This window comes from Haliaeetus albicilla, chromosome 5, assembly GCF_947461875.1.
Source record: "Haliaeetus albicilla chromosome 5, bHalAlb1.1, whole genome shotgun sequence".
NCBI lineage: Eukaryota > Metazoa > Chordata > Aves > Accipitriformes > Accipitridae > Haliaeetus > Haliaeetus albicilla.
The window spans coordinates 24,363,772-24,379,148 of NC_091487.1; the positions used below are offsets into that span (position 1 = coordinate 24,363,772).

The 15,377-nt window shown below is 41.2% G+C and overlaps 1 protein-coding gene across 32 annotated transcripts in view; it reads right to left on the minus strand.

The window, feature by feature from the left end:
- The window catches only part of NRXN3 (neurexin 3), a 1,027,863-nt gene that overhangs the window by 532,242 nt on the left and 480,244 nt on the right, over positions 1 to 15,377 (minus strand). The window lies entirely within an intron of this gene.

Genomic DNA, 15,377 nt, shown 5'->3' on the forward strand with positions numbered 1-15,377 from the left:
AGAATGCATGGGCACCATAGAGCCAAGGGTTTATTTGCTGCATCAACAAGGCCTAACCCTGAGTGTCCATACCTACTTCTAGAGATGTCTAGAACTAACCTTCGCAACAAGTCATTCCATTACTAACTCCTTACTCAAAGAAAGAATAATTTCTTTTGTAAACTAAGGCAAAGAGACTGATGGTGGGAAGAGAGGAGACATTCGTAGAACATTTGCCTTCTGACTGACTGCATACTAATGCTGTGTAATTACTAGAAAAGCAGCAGCAGAAGGGATAAATAAATAATTTGCACCTTCTACCTACCTACCTTCACCACCAGAAAGCATCAGACCATTAGAAACAGAGCAGATACATAGTTTGGGGTTGTTTGGTTTTTTTTTAACTGCTGGTTCTTCGAGGGGTTGTTTTAGAATTGCCTTATTTATCACTATTGTCAATGACCATTAAATTTCCTTCTTTGAAACAATGAAAAATCTTTCCTTCTCATCTAGAGATGCTCCCAGAAAATTGAGAAATACTTCAGCTGTGACACAGAAGGATTGCTCCTTTACTCTTCTGGTTTTTAATGTATATACTCATGCCTCCAGTCACCTTCCTTGCTGAATCTTCACAGCTTTTAAGGTCCCTCAGCATCCTTGCCCAGCTGATAGAAACTGTCTCCTCTTCTTCATATGAGATAACTGACAAACTCTAGTCGTGCCATCAGGAACAGATCCTATGATGTCAGAGAAAAGCTGAAATAGGATCCCCCAAAACTGCTAACATGTATGGCAGGGCATAGGAAACAAGTTCGGGTTTTGGTGGTTTGGGGTTGTTTGGGGGTTTTTTGGTGGTTTTTTTTTCTCCTTTTTTTTTTTCTTTTTTCAGCTGTGCTTAGTCATGATCAAGTTTAGCCTCTTCATAGTGCTGGAGCAAGCTGACATCATTGAGTGTTCCATTTAGTTTGCAAAGTAGGAGGATGTTCCCATGCCATCTGAATGTAACCACTCTTAACAATTTAGCACTGTCTCTACCAGGCTTCTCCCTACTGCTGATCAATAAATATGTGAGTGAAACATTTTTAGGTTCAGTTCTTCTGAAGCAGAAAGGCAGACAAGAGTAGCAAAAGAATCCTCTACTTGGCCTCTGAACAGTGAAGCAAACACTCGGATGGTGATCCTCCACAGCTGCCTTCTGGAGAAGAAAATGCCTGCTTGAACTGCCACCAACTCTAATAGCTAAGTGACAAACTGTGAAAAAAAACACAGAAGGAAATCCATACAGATAGCTTAAGTGGCAGGCAGAGATATAAAATTTTATTTGACTGATGTCTTTGCAAATATAAAGGATGTATGTAACACTAACATTAGGCACAAGAGAATAAGAAACCTAATTTGAAAAAAGCTTATCAATTAGGCTTTCAGAAACTCCTGTCCCACAACTGTTTTCAAACTCTGTTCTAAATACTTAACCCTTTATTTTATTAGAATAAACTTCATCTTTTCTTCTTTTTCTTAAAGCTTATTAATGAGTGTGTCTTTAGATGAATGGACCAACACTGGGCATGCCATTCTAAGAACCAGTGAAGAACTTGCACAGTATGCCCATCTAACTTCAGATACGCATTTTCAGGTTCTCGAGCTGTGTCTACAACAGACACTTCCCAGGTAGCATGCAGAAGACTCAAAGGGACCTAAGATCACACCTACTTATGAAAGCAAACCAGTGTAGTTCAATTGAGCTCATAGACAGATGAATAAAGCAAAGCCTCTAACACATGAATTGCAGCAGCCTAGGAGAAGACGACCTTCACAACACCCCATGATTACTATACAAGGGAAAAGTCTTAGTCAGAATTTACTTCCTACAGATTGCAGGGGATGGGGCTCTATAACTTCCATGCAGAAAGGAAGGAGATGAATGTCAACACTAACATCACATTAAAAGAGAAAATTTAGTTTTCATCAGAGAGTCCAGCAGAACTCTGCTATGGGAGATTTACTGGATCAAAAGGAAGCAGACAGCTTTACTACCCAGGCCAGAAGGTTCAAGGCATAGGAGGACTGTGGGCCTTGCTATGCTATTTCCTTTTCTTTGGTGTGTGAAACAGAAGATAATTCTCAGGTGGATTCACCAGAGTTACTCAGAAATGTCTTTGTGGATTACTGCAGCTGATCACTGTGCTTGCTGGAGTTTGTATTGTGCTGGTGAGCAACTGAAATCATAGGATTTCTGGTACCAAGGACCATCCTATTGCAGTTAGGAAGAGATACTTTCACTATCAGGTTTACAAGTTTTACAGGTTTCTGAGAGCATCTGAGCTTAACCTGTGTTTTCTGAGAGGACCAGCACTAACAAAACATCAACATCAAAAGTCAAAGCCTGCAAAAAGCAAATGCTAGAGATCATCAGCAGTGGCTTAGTCAAAATTTCCTGTTGGATTCCCAATAAAAAGAAACTACAATTTTCAGCATTCACTGAGTAGCATTTACTTACCTCAGCAACGTACAGGTTTTTTTCAGCTTTTGACCTCTCTGCTGTGACCACAAGCCCTAATTAGGGCCAAAAGCAGGAAAACTGTTCTGATATTGAAGCTTTTCCTCAAGAACTCTTCAAGATCTCCTTCCAATTCCCCAACACATTCCTCAACATAAGCTACCTACTTGCCATCATGGTGTAACAGCTGTTATTTTCTCAGAGCCTGAGCCAGATTTGAACCAGAGGAAGATGTGTAACTAATCCCAAACTAGCTAGTCCCTGCCACCTTCCAACCGCTTTTTGAAGAGGAAGCTCCCGTTGACACGAAACAGTCTCACTGCCTGCTGTAGTTAGCAGTTCCCAGATTGAAAAGATGTATAAGGCATCAGCAGCAAATGCCAAAGGGAACCTAGAGCCCTTAAAAAACAAAACAAAAGAAACCAACCAAGCAAGCAAGCAAGGAGCAAGGGAAACTTTGCTCAGTGCTTAATAGTTTTAAAATTCTGTCCCTAGAGAATTCAATTCCTTCTGCTCTGATGTGTCCTGCTGTTTAACTGCAAGCTCTGTTGACTCACAGCTGCTGCTCTGTGCAGGCCCTGGGCTGCCTTCAGAAGGAGGCACATGGAAAAGACAAAAAAACCTTTCCCCCACTCAAAATAGCATGCCCTGAGTCAGAGAAAAGACAGCAACAGAGAAGGAAGTCAGAAGTATGCATTATACTAGTGATGACAGGGTGAGCCAGGACAAAAACTGTTACTTAGCTGATGCTACTCTTCTTAGATCAAAAGCCCCCACACAGAACAGACCATGCTTTGTGCTCTACCTCACCCATGCCCCTGCTTTCACATCCAAAATGCCCTCAAGTTCTCGACAAATTGTGGTCCAGTCTGGTCTTCAAAGCTCAGTATAACCTATACGTAGTAAACATGAGTCACTTAATTAGAACAGCAGAAGAGTTATTTGCTAACACGCATATTTTTGAAGAGGGCTAAGGAAATGTCACACTGTATGCAGAAAACACCCTCAGTGTTATCCATAAACTCTAGATCATACTTTTCGACACCCTGTGCCTTGAAGCCATAACTACTACACCAAGATAAGACATCCCCAGATAAGGTTCTGGGGAGGACTTACAGAGAATAAAAACCAATCAGTGCAGCTTAGCTTTTATTTTTTTGCTAAATTTTCATAGTAGCAGAAGCAGGATGCTTACTGAGAAGTGACGAGAACCACCACCTCCAAGGTTAAAAATCTCTCTGGTGTATACCTGATCACACTCGGAAGTGTTTCTGAAGTTGTATCTGGGTATTAAAATTTGAGTGAGAAATCAGAGACAAGCTTTGAGCATTGGAACTATTACTAGCAACTTGAAAAACTTGCCAGAGGTATCCAGGTAAGAAGCTTCTCTTGCCCTGGAGATATATGACATAGCATTTACATGCCACAGGTCATGGGGAGTAATGGCTGTTGGCAGAAACTGCAGCTCATGTCCAGAATGTGTCCTGAGCTAAGTGACTAAGGAACAATCCTTATACAATGGTGTCATCAATTTAGTTAGGTCCTGAAGTTGCCTAGTTGAGTGAAATGTAACCGTTATGCAAATTGTAAGATGTGCATTAGGAGTCCTGCTGAAAGGTATTTGGGTATTTGAAATGGAAAACTGTTACTGACTTGCCCTGGAGTTGTAGTTGTTCCACATTAATCCAGACCAGTTATAAGGAGTTAAAAAGCAGGGAGGGAAGCTGGTCTCAGCCTCATTTAGGCATGTAAGGATTTTGTACCACTTCTCTACTCGTCACCTCCACACCACTTATGGGAATTTGAGACTAGAAATTATAGATCAGGAATCCACTCTCTGTCAATAGAAAACCAGGAAAGTGCAAGTTCAAGCTTTTGGAAAATGCTAAGAACAAAAGCAGGAGGACAAGTGAGATCAGACTGTTCTTTACAGAAGCATGAGGAAACGAGAGGCAGAACTGTGAAGACACTGAACACGTATCTACGACACACGAAGGTATGTGTGGTAATCAGGAAGCTAAAATGGCAGGCTCCAGGGACACACAATGGGTGAAAAAGCCTTTCACTCCAGGCACCTGTTTCTGTAAAGAAAGCAGCTGTTCTGCAGAACAAATGCAAGTTCTCTATCCATGACTTCACAAATAACTAATGAGTCACTTCTATCACTTTCCACACTGACATTAAACTCATTTTAGCAACCCAAGGCAGGCTAATACCGTGTCGTGCGAAAAGTGACTTTTCTTATTCCCCAAGAGTGTCCTTCCACCTTGTGGCAGAAGCTCAGTGGACTTCAGCCTTTTCAAACACCAGCTTCCAATGTTTCCTCCTTGCAGGGACAGTATCCCCAGATCAGTATTTCTCTACTGCAAATCTAACTGAAAGCAGGAAAAATAAATGTCCTGGGTTTAGCTGGGGTAGAGTTAACTGTCTTCCTAGTAGCTGGTACAGTGCTATGTTTTGAGTTCAGTATGTGAAGAATGTTGATAACACTGATATTTTCAGTTGTTGCTCAGTAGTGTTTAGACTAGAGTCAAGGATTTTTCAGCTTCTCATGCCCAGCCAGGGCACCTGACCCAAACTGGCCAACAGTGTATTCCATACCAGGTGACGTCCCATCTAGTTTAGGAACTGGGAAGGGGGGGGCAGGGAATCTCCGCTCGGGGACTGGCTGGGTGTCGGTCAGCAGGTGGTGAGCAATTGCCCTGCGCATGATTTGTACATTCCAATCCTTTTATTACTACTGTTGTCATTTTATTAGTGTTATCATTATCATTATTAGTTTCTTCTTTTCTGTTCTATTAAACTGTTCTTATCTCAACCCAGGAGTTTTACTTCTTTTCCTGATTTTCTCCCCCATCCCACTGGATGGGGGGGAGTGAGTGAGCGGCTGCGTGGTGCTTAGTTGCTGGCTGGGGTTAAACCACGACAATAAAACACACAAGAGCTCCCAAAACCACAGCTTCCACATAAATAGGAAAGCATGGGGTAGGAAAACAAGGAGAGCAGAACTGCTGATTATTTTAAGTGACATGATCAGATAATTTAAGTTTCCAGGGCTGAAGCCCTGGAACATTTTGCACAAGACCTAAATAAATAAATGTGGAACTAGGCAGACCCCTGCAACATGCAAAGATCTTCATGACTTAGCAGGCTATCAGCAAGGAATGACCACAGACAACAAGACACAGTCTCAGCTCTACTGTTTGCTACTTAGAATGGCTGCTCTGAAACTACGGCATGTTGAAGTAGCCTCCAGAGGGCTTCCTAAGCTCTCTTGAGTCATGGCAAAGCCACAGAACTCAGTAAACACTGAGGAAGACATAAACTGCAGAGGACTATACAAAGCCTTAGGTGATTTTGGAAAATCTCTTTGAGATTAATTTGGAGAGGAGAAAAAGGCAACTGGAGAGATAGAGATTCTTTCTAACTTCATTTCAGGTTTTTGTATTCCAAACACCCACCAAGGGCCTAGGAAAAGCCAAGCAAAGGATGCCTGGGGTCTGTGGGAACACAGCACCATCTCGTGGAGTGAAGGGAAGTAGTATAAGAAACAAGGAATAAGTATTTCAGCACTTCAGACATCTGCATCTTGGCTTTTTGACAGCCTGCTCTTCTAGCAGGTTAACAAATCTCTCTATCGAATTTGTGCTTTATAAAAAAAGTTCACTGCAGATCTATAAAGAACAAATGAACAACAAACAACTCCCTATTTTTATCTCTCAAACTCATCACTGTTAACATAAACACTGGAGGCCTCTTCATAAATAGAGTGTGGGCAGACAACCATCTGTACTGAATGCTATTTGCCAGCAGGCCTAGCGCAGCTGTGAGCAACACCCTTTTCTTGCAAGTCTGAATCTCCTGTGCGTAAGGTGGGCAAAGAAAACAAGTCTTCAAATACTAAACTTGCCAGGACTAAAGACCTATACTTCCATCTATTCAGTACTGAAAAAGAAAAAAGTCCTTTTCCATTATAAGAAGGAGTTGGAGGAAACTCAGAAAGGCAGCTACTCCACCCTTTCCAGTATTTGCTCCCAAACAATGAGATATGCTTACAGAGTGTCTGACAGTGAGCAACTTAAGTTACTCAGATGGTTCACATCTTACTGGTCATAAATAAGAACATCGTGGCACCACTAAAAGTATGAAAACCTGGTTAGTTTCTACTTCATTGACTGAACTCAGTTAGAAATTCATCTCTGCAACAGAAAGTGTTAAAGTGTCCTGGCTTCTAAAGGAGGTGGGCAAATGCACAGGGGTCTGCAAAGGAGGATGTAGTTCTTTTTACTTTCTGTTCCATCTCAAGTATTGTGCTGTACCTAGCTCCACTTTAGCAAATACTTGAAAGTTTATTCTTATTTCATCCTGGTCTCCAGGATGAAATTTGTTTAAAACAGGAAGCATTATGATATACTGTCTATGCATTTTGAATAACTCCCACAATGTGTTTAGTACAGGTCTCTGAAGTGCGATATTTGGGCTAAGCATATTCTCTGGTGTGCCTAAATTAAGTTTAAATGACTTGATCTATCAATCTTCCATACACATGAGCCATCAGTAGCAATTCCACAACCAAGTGGGGATCTCTGTGAGGATGCTTCCCTTGAGACAAAGCAAAAATTCATGTCCAAAGTGTCCATCAGAAGTAACTATTACAGCAGGATGGGGTAAGGGATTTAAGCCTCCAGCCTTTTCTAGCTGGGACAAATGCTGAGTAGACTCATCACTGGTAACAAGTGCAAACAATAGAGAAAAAAGGCTGGGTTTTTTTGTTGGGTTTTGGGCTTGGTTTGGGGGTTTTTTTTTATTTGTTTTGGTTTGGGGGGGGGGGTGTTTTTTTTTACTGCCAGTACAAACACTGAACTACGATTTGTGTTCAAACAACAGGAAGCACAGAAAATTCTTCTGACCTCAGTTCTCAGCATTCAAGTAACGATAACAAGATGAATTCTCAGGATGTTCTCCATGCCACAGCATCATGTGGAGAAATCCAGGCTAACCCTAAACTTAAGCATATAGGATTAGCATGGTGTCCTACCTGGTGTAACACCTCATGCAAATGTGTGCAACTCATCAATACTTCAAACTGGTATTTCAGGTATCTATGTATGGCAACTCATCTACCACATATCACAGCTGACAGTACTGTTACGAGATCAACATCATGCCCCATTGGGTAACTTTGCATGTTCTCTGGAGTCAAACATGCCCACTGACCTCAAGATCAATACCAGTATCTCTCTCACACACACATACACACACACACACTCCCTTGACCAGATTTTTCTCTTGCCCCATATCACATACCTGGAACGCCTACAACCATTTGCCACCAGTCAGATTCACAGTCACCGCTTCTGAGAACTTCTGCTCATTCACACAGAGCAAGGGCTTGAAAGCCCAGTCTGCTCAGTTCATTCTTCACTGGTAATACAAACAATCCAGCGTTACAACAGCAAAGCAGAAAAATGAGTCTTTGCTGATGTCAGCGGTAGTGCTGCCTTCTGTAACGTGCAGTTGCCTTGGATCCATAATTTAAACTCTGGTGCACAGGCACTTCTCATGACAGTCTGTATTTCCAAGTGAAAGACACCTGACTGCCAAAGTCTCCAGTAGTAAAAAGAAATACCAATATTAGCCCTCTCTTCAGCATTTTGTGGTGTTCAATTATGAAATATCTGACAGATAAACTACTAAAGACACAGATGCTTCTAAGGGACCTACAAACTGTATGATGGATGGCTTGTGATATTGCTATCTATCTTCATCATTTGCCTGAGATCAGCGGGGCAGAAATAAAACAGACAGAAGGTCACTTAGTGCAATCTGAAAAAAAAAAGAAAAAGAAAAAAAAAGAAAGAAAAGAAATATGACAGTTAGGGGAAGCCAGCAAACCTGACACCAGCTTTGCTGTGGCCAAGCACTGCAATTAGGTTTCAGACCAGAGACAAGAGGAAGAATAGAACTCCAACTACACTTCCTTCAAAATCAACATGCCAGAGTCTCTCTGGAAGAAAAAATTACTTATATTTGGCAGGTGTATTATTAAAGCCAGAGCCTAGCCAAGACACTCTGGTCTAGAGATCAGTTATGTTATCCGAGACAGTTACTCAATGGACACAAGCACAATTACTCTCAGGTTAAGGCTAGAGGCATTTGAACAAAAGCACACTACAAAGACCAGACAACTCTGCTTTCCTAGGGAAGGAGTAATTTTCTACTCTTTCCCCATCCTACTCAAGATCACCCTCTCGAGCACCCTGCTGGCAACGGAAACATCCTGAAAGGCATCTCCCAGGCCAGGGAGGCCACCACAATCCCACACTGCTCACCGCCGACACAGAAGTCTGGGAAGAGCCTCAGAGAGTCGCAGCAGAGTGACTGACTAAATCATAACCTCTAGACAGAGGAGGATGAACTAACTTAGTCAACACTTTGAAATTAAGATTAGTTGTCTTCTTTCTCAGGTTTTTAAGCAATCTCTGCTAATTTTCAAGATAAATTAATCATTTGGATGCAGCCAATGAATCCTGAACTTGGTTTTGAAAATGATGAAATCAACCACATCCCACTTTTTTATTCCTCCTTCATTTTTTTCTGTTCAGCACTATTTTAAAATTTTGACTGAAATATGCAAAGTTTGGCTTGCCCTAAATGTGCAGTTTTCACTGATTAAACTACTACCCAAGAAGAATTTTCACCAGTTCTGCATGTAACCAAGAGTTTGAAATGAACTAACATTCACAGATTTGGAAGCTTTTTCTTCTGTGGACACCCATTAGCTAACTGGGGTTTCAGTTAACACTTACACCTCAACAGAATTAATGTTATTTGATTATTCTTGGGTTTTTTACTGAAAAGCCTATTTTGTTCCACAATCAGAGAAATTCCTTTGTGGCCCAGCATCTCTAAGGACAGCAAAAGGCAACCAAAATCCCAGGCTCCACTCCAGTGTTTGCACAGGCCTCAGATGTCAGTATGAAGTGAAGCACCTCCACAAAGATAAATCAAATCCACCAAAAAATCTTCACCCCCGCAAAGCTTGATTCACAGGTACCCAAGCAGCTGGTTTCAATCTGCCCCTTGGGGATCATTATTAAGATAACTGTAATTAAGGTTTTGCATCTAATCCCCAGTGTTCCACAACTGAGATTACTATACTAGCTCCTGGGTAACAAGATCGCAACATAATAAAGATATGTCCCTATATACAGCTAAACTCCACTGGAGATCAATAGGTAGCCTTCTTCCAATGACAGGCAATAATTAGTACATTAGGCAGCCTGGATAGTGAACAAGATTCTCCTTCAGGACCTCTGAGTCCTCCTGCCATTGTTTTTCTGTTAATAATTTCCATTGCAAAAAACAGGGTAAGTATACAAGATGTCTCTCTCTCTCCCTGCTCACCCCAGCCTCCTCCCTTATGTAGCCCCAGGCTTGAAGGTTCAAAAGCCACCAAGAAGAAAAAAAAATTTAAAAATTCTAGCACTGCCTGCATCCATCTCCATGTTGGCATTCTCTCAGCTACCTGCACCATGTAAATATTTCATGACATACATTTGTCCCTGCTAGTGACTAATCTTAAAGCTAGCTTTCAGTCTAAGGTATAAAAAACCCTATATAAATCTTAAGTACAAAATAATTAGGTGTATTTGATATGTGGATTCAGAGTCACACACCAGATTTTGATCTACCAATACTGGCATAAATCTTGAGTTACCTCATTGAAATCAAAGAAATTATTTTGTATTTATAAATAAGTGTTACTGCAAAGTCTAGTCCATAAAATACAAAGAGCAACTTCAATCTCCATGTATCTGTTCTCACCCATTAATGCAGGCTCCTCTTTGCAAGCTGTTTTCTATGTAGTCAGCCTGGAAAATAAACAATCATCTTGAGGACGCTACAGGAATAAGAAGGCAATACAGTGTGTACTACAACAGAAAACTCCATGCTGTCTGGGAAAGCACTACGTGAACCTTACCCCATCTCATTAACACCATTACACTCTACCTATCATGCATCAGACTTTAAGCAATGGCTTAAAAGCACTGATGTCTCACTCAGTTGGGTACTGCAAAGATGGGAGAGCACACAAAACCCAGTTGGGGCAAAAAATGGACTAAAGATTATTGCAAGCCAGAGCTTCCATCCAGGACATTAGGCCCAACATGGGAATCACATTTTCATAATCTGTAGTGCCAGTTATGGCAGATTCATAGGGGTATGGAGACAACAATCAAAGCCAGCTGTGCTTTCACCTGGATTGGTGACTGGCATATCCTGTTGCAGATCAACAGCAACAGCTGCAAGATTAACAGGCTTTTACAAGGGTTTTTCCCTTCTCTGCAAAAGTACAGGTACCATCTGCATACCATGTGGCACCCAAAATACCTCATACTGATGAAACCATAGCTGGTGTGATATTCACCTAGAGTATTTAGGCAATACAACTGAGGCAATACATGTGCGGGGTATTACAAGGAAAAAGCTACATTTAAAATTAATCAAATCCTTGTTACACCTGACAATTTAGAACACTTAATTTATTAACTTACATTTAGTGGAAAGATGTAGTTAGAGATCATCATTGGCAAATGGAGCTTGGGGTGACAGAACAGACACTCCTATTTTGCTGTACCACATTTCTGTTACGGCTGTCAACTTACATCAATGTCTTATCAGAGATCACACCCTGGGTGTGCCATTACTGAAGGAACCATTTCAGAGGCCAGCTCTTTCATGGGGCAAAATACCCAGAACACAGCACCACTCACTCAGCTACTTATAACATGAAAAGTGATAACTATTGCCATGACTACCAAAAAGTATCACGTAAAAAAAAACTGTCAAAGAGAGCAGAGATCACAAGGAACAAAATCATGGCAAGAGCCTTCTGTGACATGTTTATGAAAACGACATAGCTGCTGAGCAGTGTCAGGAAGAGAATTAAGCAAACTGCTTGAACTGCTCAAAGGTTGATAACAGAAGCTGTAATCACTGCCACCTGTAAAAAGTCTCTCTCCTATTGAAGTCTGTAGCACAGCTGGACCATAGCTTATGTGCTGACAGCAGCCAGGTGTGCACAGATATCAGTGACTGATTGCAGCTCTCATCCTAAATGCTCCTTCTGCCAAGCTGTTGAAGCAATTGTAATTAAATTACTCACTAGAGACCTAGCTACATTTTGGGGATTACAAAAGGATAAAGTTGGCTAGCTTTCACAACTGAAAAAAAGGAAACACTTTTCTGTCAGGGCACCTTGAGAAGTTGAAAGGTGCAGAAGAAGCAATTCCAAAAAGCACCTGTCACTCAAATTCCCTCTTTCTCACCCAAAACAGGGACAGACAAATTCTTCCCCCGATGTTGACAACACTACCCATCCTGGATGAATCCCAAAGGGAACATGGGGCAAGCAAGCTCTTGATCTGCAGCCTGATATAGAATCATAGATTCTATGATGTTTTACAGCTGTTACTCAAGGGAGGGGAAATGCCTTTCAGTACAAAGAAAGGCAAAATACATTCTTAAACCACTCAAGTGCTAAAGCAATTATGTAGTGGGTTATTACTAAGCATCAGAAAAGTGCATGGTGCTTTAATAAGAAGTAGCACTAGATCCTTGCCCTGAAGGTGTTACAGTTCTTGGAGCTGCAGCACAAATGAAAGTAAACAGTGATAAGAAGGGTAAAAGCAGGGTTCACAACCCAAACCACAATGGTACAAATTACAACATGTACTAAAGTACACAGTTACATTTCCCTCCTCTTATCCCAATTCTCAGAGGATAAGGTCATTCAGAGACAGAAGACAAAGGCTTAGGGTAGGAACTGAAAGTGAGCCATCAGCTAGAAAACACTAGTTGTAGTAGAGGGTATGTAAAACAACACCGAGTAAGCAAGGGCAAAGCATGAGGAGGGAAGTAAGAAGTAGGCAGGGTGCCTGACCTGCTGTAATGAAGTATGATTCACTCAAGATAAATCAGAGGTGGCTCTTGCTTCATGTAGGGTAGATGCCTCTGCAGTATGAAAGGCAAATCCCTAAGTGTGCTGATATTTAAACAGCTGACTGGTTTAGCCATGCATGACTAATGAAGTCTATGCAGATTTATTTTCTACACACTAGCAACCTCTTGCTCTCTGACTCAGTAAGTGATAAGCTGGGCACATTAGAAATGAATGGGTGATAACTAAACATGAACAATGAAGAGGGTTTCTGTAAGTAAATCAAGCTGAGCATGCTGGCATTGACATTAAAGGGAGGTCATGACATCTGACAAAAATTGACCCAGATGGTGAAAAACACAAAATACCAAGGGAGAGGTAATACAGTCCCTCTCCCAGCTGGGCGTCTGAATCACACCATGGAGATAGCTGTAACTAAACAAAAATGTATTGGTGCACCAAGCTTTCTTGAGTATCCCTAACACTGAATGACTCTGCAAAGTTTACACTAGCAAATAACAAATCACACTTGCCAATACTTAATTGGGGATGATCTAAAGAGATCATCACGAATAATTGAAGAGAATACCAGACATGCCATTTTTCTATCTCAGAGGCACAGAAATATTCTGCATCAAATACATGGAAAGACAAATTTTCCAGTGTAGACACTTGAGTTGATTAACAGAAATAGAAAGACAAAATACATTCAGCAAGTCCTCCTTTTGCTACCATTTCCATTGTGTAAATCTAGACCTCTTGTATTGACTTCTATATTTACATCAGTGGGAGACCACAATTCGCTTATAAAATAGAAATAGCCATCTATTAAATTAATAGAATTAGACTCCTGTCACAGAAAAAAGTTCTACCAAAAAGCCTGATGCATTTCTAAATAATAGCAAGGCTTCAGGTTACACAGAAGTTATCTCCCCCTGCCTGTACTTGCACTAAAATCCAGTCTAAAGAACATTTAATTCAATTAACTTACAAGTGTCTGTACTTCCATTAGACTCAGGTATAATAGCAACCACATCTAACAGAGAGGAACAGGAAGGAAGCCTTCTCCCTCTCCACAGCCTGCAACGCTTTATAACTTCATCAGGCAACCAGGAGTAGAACTATGTCTTAAATGTCCTGATACATGGCAAAGACTTAAAAAAAAAAAACAAACAAAAAAACAAAAACCAAAACCCAAACAAAAAAACCACCACCAACACAAGATGATGTTATACGCACTTTTTGAAGATCCTGGCTGAAGTCTTGTTGTGTTCCAGGAGTCCACATGACTTACCTTTCCAGACCATTTTGAAATGCACATCCTCCTGTGAGCATTTCTAAGTCACCAGCCAGGCCTGACACTGGGAGGCTGGCTACTACATTGCCCACATCACCCCCACTCATATCAAACCCCCATCTCTGCTCTGCATGGTTTCCAGCTGCCAGTTCTAAAAAGCAGCAAGGAATCCACAATTACAGACACAGGAACCTGGCTTCCTGACACTTCAGTGCCTGCTCTAAGACATTAGCAACAGCATAACAAGGGCACTGTGACGTTCGGGAGCTGTGAAGCCCAGCACATTAGAAACAAAACAGACAGTATCAATAATCTCTTAGAGATTTCCTGAACATGTACTGAAATGTAGCCCAACAGGATTTAAAGTAACATTTCTTTTATACAACAGGTTTATAATGTGCTATGCTTAGCAAGTCTAAACTGAATGATTGAAGTAGTAGTGCGAGAATGGGAAACTGAGTGTCCAATTGACAAAAGCAAACCAAAACAAGGATGCAGAAAATCGGAGCCAAATCTTGTGGCTCCAATATGAAATGTTTCCTCTGGACCCAAAGGAGTCATTCTGGATTCTAAAACAACCCCAAACCACGACGTGGCGTTAAAGCCAGTAAATCTGTGTCTGTAGTACTCTTCTTATACAGTCCCTATCAAAATACGAATGCTGATGGGCCTTTCCAATACCTGTTTGGGAGAACTATGCTGGGAGAAAGGGGAGACCAACACAGATAACACCACATTTTATCAATGACTCAGAAAAGCAGGCTGTTTGGCCTTCAGCAGAAACAGACTGTCACCGCGTGTTAAACAGCTTGTCATATGTGCTGTCAATTCAGCCACATCTCAAACTTCTAGGAGAAGGGTTGCAGATATGATAGTGCTGTGGCACTAATGTTGTGTGGACCTTGCTGGTACAATTAATAAAGTCTACCACAAATACCCTTAATGAAGAGCAGCAGCTTGTGAGATGCAAGGGATCAGAGCAGACTATAAGACCCTTTTCTGGTCTTAAAATTTACACGCACAAGGAACCAAATTATTGAAGCCTACTGTTTTACTTACAATGGGCTCCCTTGTTCCCTGCCTCGAAGCAAGGAGGAAGAAGGGGACTAACTGTCACCTTAAATAATAGACGTGGAGAGAGAGTAGAGCTGAACTGATCTGCTCCCTCCAGGCAGAAGCAAAGGCCATATCAGGATGAATAGAGGGAATGTCTGAAAGCTGATTATCTTCCCCCCAAAGGAAGGCTTCAGGGTTTTGTTCAATTATTTCATCAGAGATCTTAATAGTAATCAGCCAAGAAGAACATCCAATGTTTTGAGATGAAGCAAATCAATATGCCAAGAAGCACAACACTATTGCTGTATGTTTAATTGACCACCTGGTTTTAACTGAGCGTTCTAGCAAACAGTACCCAATTTTTCATCTTAGCATACAGCTAGTAATTCAGAAGACAATCCAGAACACTGCTCAGCAGTTTTACGTGGATTCCATGCCTTTGGCATCAAGGTTTGAATGAAAAGCGTTACCTCAAAGCGTAATTCAGTACCCAAAACCTACCCTTTTTTTACCTATGTAAATATTACACACAATATATAAAAGTCATTCCTGGTTTCTCTAAACCAGGAATTCCATTAACATCAACTGGCATCATTGGTCTAGTT